Source organism: Rhopilema esculentum, chromosome 11 (assembly GCF_057945365.1).
Source record: "Rhopilema esculentum isolate cy_ngs chromosome 11, ASM5794536v1, whole genome shotgun sequence".
NCBI classification, from domain to species: Eukaryota; Metazoa; Cnidaria; class Scyphozoa; order Rhizostomeae; family Rhizostomatidae; genus Rhopilema; species Rhopilema esculentum.
The window spans coordinates 16513463-16526870 of NC_142825.1; the positions used below are offsets into that span (position 1 = coordinate 16513463).

The 13408-nt window shown below is 34.6% G+C and overlaps 1 long non-coding RNA gene across 1 annotated transcript; it reads right to left on the reverse strand.

Moving 5' to 3' along the window:
* Positions 1–9988: 9988 nt before the first annotated feature.
* Positions 9989–10557, reverse strand: LOC135693754 (uncharacterized). Its single transcript, XR_016144298.1, has 2 exons — positions 10380–10557; positions 9989–10107 (listed from the first exon to the last, which is right to left on the reverse strand). It is a non-coding gene; the product is annotated as an uncharacterized LOC135693754 (long non-coding RNA).
* Positions 10558–13408: the final 2851 nt, after the last annotated feature.

A 13408-nucleotide genomic window follows, 5' to 3' on the forward strand; every position in this document is an offset into this window, starting at 1 on the left:
TCTGAATCCAGCCTCTCTTTCTATTCTCAATCCGAAATATCCCGTTCTCAATAGAAATCTTATCTCAAACACGAATTATACATATTTTTCTATATGTACCCCCTAAAATCCTATAAAATATCTGAATCCAGCCTCTCTTTCTATTCTCAATCCGAAATATCCCTTTCTCAATAGAAATCTTATCTCAAACACGAATTATACATATTTTTCTATATGTACCCCCTAAAATCCTATAAAATATCTGAATTCAGCCTCTCTTTCTATTCTCAATCCGAAATATCCCGTTCTCAATAGAAATCTTATCTCAAACAAGAATTATACATATTTTTCTACATGTTCTCCCTAATTTTCTATGAAAAATTTAAATTCAGCCTCTCTTTCTATTCTCTATCCGAAATATCCCGTTCTCAATAGAAATCTTATCTCAAACAAGAATTATACATATTTTTCTACATGTTCTCCCTAAGTTTCTATGAAAAATTTAAATTCAGCCTCTCTTTCTATTCTCTATCCGAAATATCCCGTTCTCAATAGAAATCTTTTCTCAAACACGAATTATAGATATTTTTCTACTTGTTCTCCCTAAGTTTCTATGAAAAATTTAAATTCAGCCTCTCTTTCTATTTTCAATCCGAAATATCCCGTTCTCAATAGAAATCTTATCTCAAACAAGAATTTTACATATTTTTCTACATGTATCCCCTAAGACTCTATAAAATACCTGAATTTAGCCTTTCTATTTATTCTCAATTCGAAATATCCCCTTCTGGATGGTAATCTTATCTAAAATTCACATTTTGTGATATTTTTCTATATTTACCCCCTACGTTTCTATGAAAAATTTAAATTCAGCCCCTCTTTCTATTCTCAGTCCGAAATATCCCGTTCTCAATAGAAATCTTATCTCAAACACGAATTATACATATTTTTCTACATGTACCCCCAAATATCCTATAAAATATCTGAATTCAGCCTCTCTTTCTATTCTCAATTCGAAATATTCCGTCCTGGATGGTAATCTAATCGAAAATTCGCATTTTTATAAATCTTTCTATATTTACCCCCTAAGTTTCTATGAAAAATCTAAATTCAGCCTCTCTTTCTATTCTCAATCCGAAATATCCCGTTCTCAATCCGAAATATCCCGTTCTCAATAGAAATCTTACTTGAATTACGAATTATACATATTTTTCTACATGTACCCCCTAAAATCCTATAAAATATCTGAATTCAGCCTCTCTATTTATTCTCAATCCGAAATATCCCGTTCTCAATAGAAATCTTATCTCAAACAAGAATTATACATATTTTTCTACATGTATCCCCTAAGACTCTATAAAATACCTGAATTTAGCCTTTCTATTTATTCTCAATTCGAAATATCCCATTCTGGATGGTAATCTTATCTAAAATTCACATTTTGTGATATTTTTCTATATTTACCCCCTACGTTTCTATGAAAAATTTAAATTCAGCCCCTCTTTCTATTCTCAGTCCGAAATATCCCGTTCTCAATAGAAATCTTATCTCAAACACGAATTATACATATTTTTCTACATGTACCCCCTAAGATCCTATAAAATATCTGAATTCAGCCTCTCTTTCTATTCTCAATTCGAAATATTCCGTCCTGGATGGTAATCTAATCGAAAATTCGCATTTTTATAAATCTTTCTATATTTACCCCCTAAGTTTCTATGAAAAATCTAAATTCAGCCTCTCTTTCTATTCTCAATCCGAAATATCCCGTTCTCAATCCGAAATATCCCGTTCTCAATAGAAATCTTACTTCAATTACGAATTATACATATTTTTCTACATGTACCCCCTAAAATCCTATAAAATATCTGAATTCAGCCTCTCTTCTTATTCTCAATCCGAAATAACCCTTTGTCAATAGAAATCTTATCTCAAACATGAATTATACATATTTTTCTACATGTATCCCCTAAGACTCTATAAAATACCTGAATTTAGCCTTTCTATTTATTCTCAATTCGAAATATCCCATTCTGGATGGTAATCTTATCTAAAATTCACATTTTGTGATATTTTTCTATATTTACCCCCTACGTTTCTATGAAAAATTTAAATTCAGCCCCTCTTTCTATTCTCAGTCCGAAATATCCCGTTCTCAATAGAAATCTTATCTCAAACACGAATTATACATATTTTTCTACATGTACCCCCTAAGATCCTATAAAATATCTGAATTCAGCCTCTCTTTCTATTCTCAATTCGAAATATTCCGTCCTGGATGGTAATCTAATCGAAAATTCGCATTTTTATAAATCTTTCTATATTTACCCCCTAAGTTTCTATGAAAAATCTAAATTCAGCCTCTCTTTCTATTCTCAATCCGAAATATCCCTTTCTCAATAGAAATCTTATCTCAAACACGAATTATACATATTTTTCTATATGTACCCCCTAAAATCCTATAAAATATCTGAATCCAGCCTCTCTTTCTATTCTCAATCCGAAATATCCCGTTCTCAATAGAAATCTTATCTCAAACACGAATTATACATATTCTTCTACATGTGCCCCTAAGATCCTATAAAATATCTGAATTCAGCCTCTCTTTCTATTCTCCATCCGAAATATCCCGTTTTCAATAGAAATCTTATCTCAAACACGAATTATACATATCTTTCTACATGTATCCCCTAAAATCCTATAAAATATCTGAATTCAGCCTCTCTTTTTATTCTCAATCCGAAATAACCCTTTGTCAATAGAAATCTTATCTCAAACATGAATTATACATATCTTTCTACATGTATCCCTTAAGATTCTAAAAAATACCTGAATTTAGCCTTTCTATTTATTCTCAATTCGAAATATCCCGTTCTGGATGGTAATCTTATCTAAAATTCACATTTTGTTATATTTTTCTATATTTACCCCCTAAGTTTCTATGAAAAATTTAAATTCAGCCACTCTTTCTATTCTCAGTCCGAAACATCCCGTTCTCAAGAGAAATCTTATCTCAAACACGAATTATACTTATTTTTCTACATGTACCCCCCAAGATCCTATAAAATATCTGAATTAAGCCTTTCTTTCTATTCTCAATTCGAAATATCCCGTTCTTGATGGTAATCGTATCTAAAATTGGCATTTTTATATATTTTCTATATTTACCCCCTAAGTTTCTATGAAAAATCTAAATTCAGCCTCTCTTTCTATTCTCAATCCGAAATATCCCGTTCTCAATAGAAATCTCATCTAAAACACGAATTACACATATTTTTCTACATATACCCCCTAAGATCCTATAAAATATCTGAATTCAGCCTCTCTTTTTGTTCTCAATTCGAAATGTCCCGTTCTGGATGGTAATCGTATCTAAAAGTGGCATTGTAAGATATTTTTCTATATGTACCCCCTACGTTTCTATGAAAAATTTAAATTCAGCCCCTCTTTCTATTCTCAGTCCGAAATATCCCATTCTCAATAGAAATCTTGTCTTAAACACGAATTATACATATTTTTCTACATGTACCCCCTAAGATCCTATAAAATATCTGAATTCAGCCTCTCTTTCTATTCTCAATTCGAAATATTCCGTTCTGGATGGTAATCTAATCGAAAATTCGCATTTTTATAAATTTTTCTATACTTCCCGCCTAAGTCTCTATGAAAAATCTAAATTCAGCCTCTCTTTCTATTCTCAATCCGAAAAATCCCGTTCTCAATAGAACTCTTACTTCAATTACGAATTATACATATTTTCTACATGTACCCCCTAAGATCCTATAAAATATCTGAATTCAGCCTCTCTTTCTATTCTCAATCCGAAATATCCCTTTCTCAATAGAAATCTTATCTCAAACACGAATTATACATATCTTTCTACATGTATCCCCTAAGATTCTATAAAATACCTGAATTTAGCCTTTCTATTTATTCCCAAATCGAAATATCCTGTTCTGGATGGTAATCTTATCTAAAATTCACATTTTGTTATATTTTTCTATATTTTACCCCCTAAGTATCTATGAAAAATTTAAATTCAGCCCCTCTTTCTATTCTCAGTCCGAAACATCCCGTTCTCAATAGAAATCTTATCTCAAACACGAATTATACTTATTTTTCTACATGTACCCCCTAAGATCCTATAAAATATCTGAATTAAGCCTCTCTTTCTATTCTCAATTCGAAATATCCCGTTCTTGATGGTAATCGTATCTAAAATTGGCATTTTTATATATTTTTCTATATTTACTTCCTAAGTTTCTATGAAAAATCTAAATTCAGCCTCTCTTTCTATTCTCAATCCGAAATATCCCGTTCTCAATAGAAATCTTATCTCAAACACGAATTATACATATTTTTCTACATATACCCCCTAAGATCCTATAAAATATCTGAATTCAGCCTTTATTTCCATTCTCAATTCGAAATATCCCGTTCTGGATGGTAATCGTATCTAAAAGTGGCATTCTTATATATTTTTCTATATGTACCCCCTAAGTTTCAATAAAATATCTGAATTCAGCCTCTCTTTCTATTCTCCATCCGAAATATCCCGTTCTCAATAGAAATCTTATCTAAAACTCGAATTATACGTATTTTTCTACATTTACCCCCTAAGATCCCATGAAAATCTAAATCAAGCCTCTCTTTCCATTCTAAATTCAAAATATCCTGTTCTGGATAGAAATCTTATCTAAACCCGAATTATACGTATTTTTCTACATGTACCCCCTGAGATCCTATAAAATATCTGAATTCAGCCTCTTTTTCCATTCTGAATTCGAAATGTCCCGTCCTGGATGTTAATCTTATCTAAAAATCGCATTATTATATATTTTTCTACATGTAACCCCTGAGATCTTATGAAAAATCTAAATTAAACCTCTCTTTCCATTCTAAATTCAAAATAGCCCGTTCTGGATAGAAATCTGATCTGAACTCGCATTATATTTATTTTTCTATATGTAACCTTTGTGTTCTAAATTATACCTAAATCTAAATTAAATCTAAATTAAACATCTCTTTCCATTCTGAATTCAAAATATCCCGTTTTGGATAGAAATCCTATCTAAAAGACGAATTATACATATTTTTCTATATGTGCACCCTAAGATCCTATAAAATATATGAATTCAGCCTCTCTTTCTATTCTCAATCCGAAATATCCCGTTCTCAATAGAAATCTTATCTCAAACACGAATTATACATATCTTTCTACATGTATCCCCTAAGATTCTATAAAATACCTGAATTTAGCCTTTCTATTTATTCCCAAATCGAAATATCCTGTTCTGGATGGTAATCTTATCTAAAATTCACATTTTGTTATATTTTTCTATATTTTACCCCCTAAGTATCTATGAAAAATTTAAATTCAGCCCCTCTTTCTATTCTCAGTCCGAAACATCCCGTTCTCAATAGAAATCTTATCTCAAACACGAATTATACTTATTTTTCTACATGTACCCCCTAAGATCCTATAAAATATCTGAATTAAGCCTCTCTTTCTATTCTCAATTCGAAATATCCCGTTCTTGATGGTAATCGTATCTAAAATTGGCATTTTTATATATTTTTCTATATTTACTTCCTAAGTTTCTATGAAAAATCTAAATTCAGCCTCTCTTTCTATTCTCAATCCGAAATATCCCGTTCTCAATAGAAATCTTATCTCAAACACGAATTATACATATTTTTCTACATATACCCCCTAAGATCCTATAAAATATCTGAATTCAGCCTTTATTTCCATTCTCAATTCGAAATATCCCGTTCTGGATGGTAATCGTATCTAAAAGTGGCATTCTTATATATTTTTCTATATGTAGCCCCTAAGTTTCAATAAAATATCTGAATTCAGCCTCTCTTTCTATTCTCCATCCGAAATATCCCGTTCTCAATAGAAATCTTATCTAAAACTCGAATTATACGTATTTTTCTACATTTACCCCCTAAGATCCCATGAAAATCTAAATCAAGCCTCTCTTTCCATTCTAAATTCAAAATATCCTGTTCTGGATAGAAATCTTATCTAAACCCGAATTATACGTATTTTTCTACATGTACCCCCTGAGATCCTATAAAATATCTGAATTCAGCCTCTTTTTCCATTCTGAATTCGAAATGTCCCGTCCTGGATGTTAATCTTATCTAAAAATCGCATTATTATATATTTTTCTACATGTAACCCCTGAGATCTTATGAAAAATCTAAATTAAACCTCTCTTTCCATTCTAAATTCAAAATAGCCCGTTCTGGATAGAAATCTGATCTGAACTCGCATTATATTTATTTTTCTATATGTAACCTTTGTGTTCTAAATTATACCTAAATCTAAATTAAATCTAAATTAAACATCTCTTTCCATTCTGAATTCAAAATATCCCGTTTTGGATAGAAATCCTATCTAAAAGACGAATTATACATATTTTTCTATATGTGCACCCTAAGATCCTATAAAATATATGAATTCAGCCTCTCTTTCTATTCTCCATCCGAAATATCCCGTTCTCAATAGAAATCTTATCTCAAACTCGAATTATACGTATTTTTCTACATGTATGCCATAAGATCCTATGAAAAATCTGAATGTAGCCTCTCTTTCACATTTCAATTTGAAATAGCCCGTTCTGGATAGAAACCTGATCTAAACCTGCATTATATGTATTTTTCTACATATAACCCCTGAGATCCCATATGTATTCAATATCCGGGACAGAAGTGTCATATGCTTTGACGTATGCTTTGTCTGAATCAATGTCGCATTTCAGTTGTATAATATTAGACTGGACATATAGCCTGACAATCTGACATTCAAGCTAATGTTTGCTTTCTCAATGGATTCTGGTAGTAGGGAGTTCAGGCTTTCATAATCTGCCAGGTGACTTTTTTGAAAATGCCTGGATGTCACGTGACTGATTACGTCATTTAACGGTAAAAAATCAGACAAAATCATCGTTAGCTCTTCACTGAAGGGTTATTTTTAACGAAATTTACATATTTTGACTCGTCTCATTGCAAGCTTTCAAATGATATATATTTAAGCAAGATTTACCGACATAGGTATTTTCATTATGACGTCATAACAAATTTTGCATGACGTCATCAAATATTTTATTGTCATAAAATGATACGTTAGCATAATTTTGTTTTAATATGACGCTGAATGTCAGCAAAAGCTTTTCTTCCATCTGTTTTTTAACCAAAATAATTAGTATTCAGTTCATTTAAATTGAATTTGTGCCAACCGCAATAGACAAAGTTTAAATAAAGAAGTTTTTACTATCTGCCGAGTGAGTCACTTCTTCCTCCGAAGTTGCAAAGTCTTGCTCCCACTTTGAACCGGACCGGACAATGATTTCTCTGCATCCGCATTTGAATGCTACACTAAATCGGAAGAATGTCTTGGCAATATAGGCTATCCAAGATGTCCTACCGATGTGCTGAAGGTGCATGACTTTTTTCAATAAGGCTATCTTCTGCTGCGAAATAAGGCCATCTCATAGATAAAATACACCATCTGCCATTTTTCTGATGGTGGATTTATATATGGATCTGGCTCCTTACACACGAAATTAAGTAGTACAGCTTTATCTCCTTGTCACAGTACACCTTCAGGAGTTTCAAGACTAGAGTTATGGTTTTGATGGGATATGAAAATGCCTTTTCGATAGAGGCAGCCTTGCCAATCACGAAAGCTTGGTGGTCTTCGTTCATTATTGAGACTACTTTTGCTGTTTTCTTGGATCTTTGTGCCCCAGAATGCAGCTTAAGTATCTGACTATACTTTCTTTGCCAGCGAAAACCTACAATTCGAGCAAAATATCTCATTTCTTCGAGATATTTCTTCCATGTTAACGCTAGTGTCATCAGTCCGTGAGAATATTTTGTAAAAATGCCACCAGAAAACGCCAGATGGAGATTTGATGAGACGGCCTGAGTTTGTAGCATCAAACCCAAGGAAACATTCAGTATTTGGTTCAAGAACACTCGTGGATGTGCTAATCCTCCTTATGAGGCTAAAGCAATGAAAGTGGAAACAAAGTCAACACTAAATATTTAGAAACAGCACACGAGCAAGCAATCGGCAAAAGAGAGTCATCAAGGCAAGTGCATATAAAAAGTGGAGAGCAACAGATACTCCAAAGTAAGAAGAGTATTTTTACATTGATGAAAAAAAAGAGAATTATATGAGACTTGCTCCCGAATTCTTTCGAAGCGCTGAGGGTCACAGGCCCCTGACAATTCAATTTATCGTAGCTTAAGGAGGAGAAGCATCGGAGACTTCAAAAAGCAAGTAGAAGTCCCTCCAAGATGTAACCACAAACAGGCGGAAACCAGAATATTTTGCATGGTAACTCGAAAGATGCAAAAGTAGTTGCTGTTGCAAAAGATACTGATTTATGTGGGCTGCTTTTTCATGCAACACAGAAGTGCAAACCCACAAATTAGTGGTTTAAGTACATAAATAGCAAACAAATCGTCAAGATTTGAGGCAACGCTGAAACTTTTGGTTCCAAAATTTGCTGTATTTTATCACAGATTAATGGAATTGTGGGCTGAGACAACTGCATATAAGCACAACATTGATAAGGTTACTGTGAAAAAAGCACAATTAATCAGAAACAATTAATCATTAAAAGTCTCTCCAAAGGAGTTATCGCAAAAGCAAAGACATTCGCGAAACAGCAGCATATAGTGGAACAACATATAAAAGCTATTTAGAGACAAATATATTTATCAAATCTGAAAAAAATTATCTGCATCAGTTCCAGCAGATCCATAGTCACTCAATCAGAAAAGAATTAAATTGTATCAACTTAACAAGGTTATTTTGGCTACACTGTTTAGGTGCAACTACTACAAGACATGTCCCAGAAGACCGATGTTGAAATTTGGACGACATACTCGACCGTTTAAAGTCTAAATGGTTCACAGGAAAGCAGCTTCCTCATCTCCGAGAGCTTCCTTTACATCACAAGAATATGAAGGTGACGCAGGAGATGAATTTACCCATGAAGAAAATCATACACTTTCATACCCAGCGCTAAAGACCTATAGTGCGAAGACATCTTGGAAAGCCTGTAATAGTGCGAAGATATTTTCCGACTTAGCAACAGTCAAATGCAGATGCAGAGAAATAATTGTCCGGTTCAGAGTGGGAGCAAGACTTTGCGACTTCGGAGTAAGAAGTGACTCAGTCGTCAGATAGTGACTACTACCTGTTTCGAACTTTGGCTATTGCGGTGGGCACAAATTCAATTTAAATGAACTAAATACTAATATTTTAATTGAAAAACATATGAAAGAAAAGCTTTTGCTGACAGCCAGCGTCATATTAAAACAAAATTATGCTAACGTATCATTTCATGACAATAAAATATTTGATGACGTCATGCAAAATTTGTTATGACGTCATAATGAAAATACTTATGTCGGCAAATCTTGCTTAAATATATAAAATTTGAAAGCTTGCAATGAGATGAGTCAAAATATGTAAGTTGCGTTAAAAATAACCCTTCAGTGAGGAGCTAACGATGATTTTGTCTGATTTTTTACCGTTAAATGACGTCATCAGTCACGTGACATCCAGGCATTTTCCTAAAATTCACCTGGCAGATTATGAAAGCCTGAACTCCCTACTACCAGAATCCGTCGAGAAAGTAAACATTAGCTTAAATGTCAAATTGTCAAGCTATATGTCCTGTCTATATGGCGTTTCAACAGAGCCTAAAATCCAACTGAAAAAGCGTCGCCTGTTTCAGCCAATAATTTGATTCTCTCTAGCATTAAAGAAACGCAGGAGAGTTTTGATTCCAGGAGAGTTTGACATTCCTGTCTTAGGAAGGCTTCTTCTTTGTCTCATCTAGTCATAAGGTCAGTCAATTTAATGATGCGTCTTTTCGTAGAAAATGGGATGCTATCAACGGACTTCGATTCATCTGCTCTTAATCTGTTGAACAAGGAAGAATTTGGATCCTCTGCTTCCAAAAAGGTGATACATTTTGCAGAGATCATCATATGCTCTTTCAAAAGCGAAAGCTCAATACTTGGCAAGCTCGTTCTTTATCCTTCTTGTCTGTTTATTCACTTGTCTTGCCAGCCGAACAGCTTGCTTTTGTCCAGCTGAAAAGAAAGAGAAGAAGAATCATGCAAACACCTATCTTCCATGTCTGGAGCTAACCATCATTCAAAGTAACAGTTACATGGGTTGGAAAGGTTGGAAAGTGGAGAGGCCAAGAGAAAGTATAACAATCATAACAAAAGGTTTTCAAAAAACTCCATTGTTTGGCAAAAAGGTGAGAGGGCCCACCTTCATCAGGGGCCCTGAGTAAGAGAGGATTTTGATCTTCTACTTAGAAAGCATACATACTCGAGTGTCTTTCCTTTAGCATTACCTGAAGATGATGTTCCATAGATAAGAGATGCAGCTTTTGTAGGAAATTTTCTCTTTTCTCCCCCTCTAGTAAACGCATGGTGGCGATAAATTGTGGGTTTGACAGCTTCCTCTTTTTGAATATTTTCATTTGATTCAATTTTCTTCAATTGTTCATTCAGCCTGTATAAATAAATCATATATTGCGTAAAATTTCTTCACAAATTAATATCTTCTTTCTGCTGTCATGAATGAAAATAATAACAGAAATGTACAGCAACGAATAATGACTGGAAGGTTTAATATACCTTTTTATCTTTCTTGGTAGTTTGTTTTCATTTGAGTTGAAATCTCTTTCGTTTGATGCAATAGAGTTCCTGAAGTAACATGAAACATAAATAAAACATTCTGATTTAATATTAGAGAGTTTACGATCCACTACGTAGGTCACTACGGCTAGTCAAAGAGGTCTGTGCACTAGTTTTGTCTCCCCGTAGTCACAAAACATGTTAGGAATCACGACCTAGTTTGTAGTACGTAGCTTTGGCGCCAAAATCAAATTTGTATCAAAAATGGCGGACGACCTAATTATGCTGCATGCTGCAGGACTTTTGAATGCTGAAGAGGTTCTAATTTTTGATGTTGCCAACAGGAGAAATAACGTTCACGGTATGCTGCCATACCGGAATTACGATTGTTTTGTTCTGGAGGACATGGATGAGAGTGAATGTTTGGTGGATTTTCGGTTGAAGAAGGATGATATTTATTGTCTCGCCCTTGCATTGCATCTCCCTGTGAGGTTCTCAAATGCACGAATTCTGTAGAAGCACTGTGCACTTGCCTTAGACATTTGTCATACCCTAGTTGATATGCAGTCTTGGTTCTAAGGTTTGGTAGGCCAGTTTCTCAGTTGTGTCTGATCTTCGATAAATTAATTGACTTTATTGCTCATACTCACGGACATCTGGTAAGGAGTCTAGACAATTGCTGGTTTGTCCAATTGGTAGACCTAAAGAAAACCAAAGAGTTGTTCACAATGGACATAAACGAGTATATGCCCTGAAATTCCAGTCTGTTGTTGCACCTAATGGCCTTATTGTCAACCTATTTGGACCAGTTGAAGGAAGGCGGCATGACAGTGGGATATTAGGAATGTCTGGTTTGTTTGACCAGCTTGAAAGATACCCGTTTTCACCAACAGGCCAGCCATTGTGTATTTATGGTGACCCTGCCTATCCTCAAAGAGTGCATCTCCAGTGCCCGTTTGCGAGGAGAGTTGTGCTGTCCCTAAATAACAACAAACCTAATAACAAACCTAAATATTTTACAATGTAGAAAGAAGGTAGATTTACAGAGGGATAAAAAACCGACATTTTATGCTGGGTAAAGATATGGTATAAGCAAGGTAGGCGAGAAGAATTATAATTGTTCAAATTACAAAAAAGCTAAAGATGGTATTCTCGAGTATCAGTGGCATTACAGCAAACTTTTCTTTGCAGATTAAATTCTATTTTCGGATAAAATTCATAATAAAGAATAATTAAATAACTCAGTCTTTTGATACAAACACTTGTACGCGGGAGCTTGAGTGTGAAGGACTTGCCATTTTCACTTCTTGTTAAATGTTCTGAAATTACAGAAATCGAACAAAATAATGCATGGTTGTAAGTTCGTATTCATGGTTGCAATTCTTGTAGAACCTCTGCTAAGCCAGCTATTTGAAAGGCGGTTACGATATTGGCAGCAAGTCACAGTTTGCATTTCTACAGGTTCTTTCAATTCTTATGTTTCTGATAATAAATAATTCAAACAAGATTTTCAATGATGCTTGCAGCAAAAGCATATCCTAATTCGCACTTTTAAATCTCTTAACAAATGTTTGAAGTCTTAAATCTCATACCTTTCTTTGAAGTAACAAGGTGAGGCTCTTCTCTTTTGAAGACAATTAATAGATTGAGTGGGAAAATAACCAACCTGAGAGAGGCTCAAACTCACCACCCCTGACCCTGTACGTCAAGTGCTTTGCCACTGAGCTATCGGGTGGTGCTTTCAAGCCATCCCCCAAGGCCGAGTCATTCACCCCCACTGCCCCTCTCTTTCACCAATTACACAAAGTAGGTGTCGCATCTCCATCACAAAGTGCAAAGGACCTGAAAAGTGAGAAAAGACTGCCCACACCAGGAGACATTTCATTGTCGTCTGCTTCTGCTATTTCGAAATTTGGTGCCAAGGTTTGAAGTATGTGCAATCATTGTGATTAAAGGAAACCATGCGATGCAATGATATCTGAGAATTGCTGGTCACGAGTTTGTGCAACCTTTGCATTGCTGGCGATCTTTGCGATCATATAAAAACAAAGCATAAGTTCACTAGCCACCAACTGCTTTGGTGTTTGCAATCTTTTCTGAGCCACAGATAAAGCCCTGGTCCAACGATACAACATTTCACCAAACATTTAACTAAACATCTGATTTCATGTTTAATGATGTTCAGTGCTGGGGTGGTCAAATGATCCAACATTTCTCTGAACATTTGACTGAACATTTTATGACCCCTGCACTATAGTTTGCAACGCAGGAGCATTCTGCACAGCACATGCGCGCCAAAATTTGTAAACACAACAAAAATTTGCTTTATTGCAACAAACATGGCGCAGTTTCTTTAAAAGCAATTGAAACGCAAAGCAATCGCTGCTTTAGCCATTGCCAATTTAGCAGAAGAAGAAGAAGAGGAAAACCAGCGACACTGGAAGAGAGAAAAGACCAGAGAATGGGTAAAAAGAAGGACAGAGAAGGGCTACTTCAACAATATCGTAAGGGAGCTTGCCACTGAAGACACTGCAAGCTACTAGGAAACGATGCGAATTTTGCACGAAGATTTCACGAAGTTACTGAACTTTATTGAAAAGGACATCACTCCGCAACAGGTAGGTGGTGGTGTTAGGAGCATACCCCCGTTTTGCTAGTATATAATTCCCTGTATTGAGTTCCGTCCTCATTCGCTTGCTGTTTTAATAGAAACCAAAAGTCACTGTCTCTCTCTGATATTGTA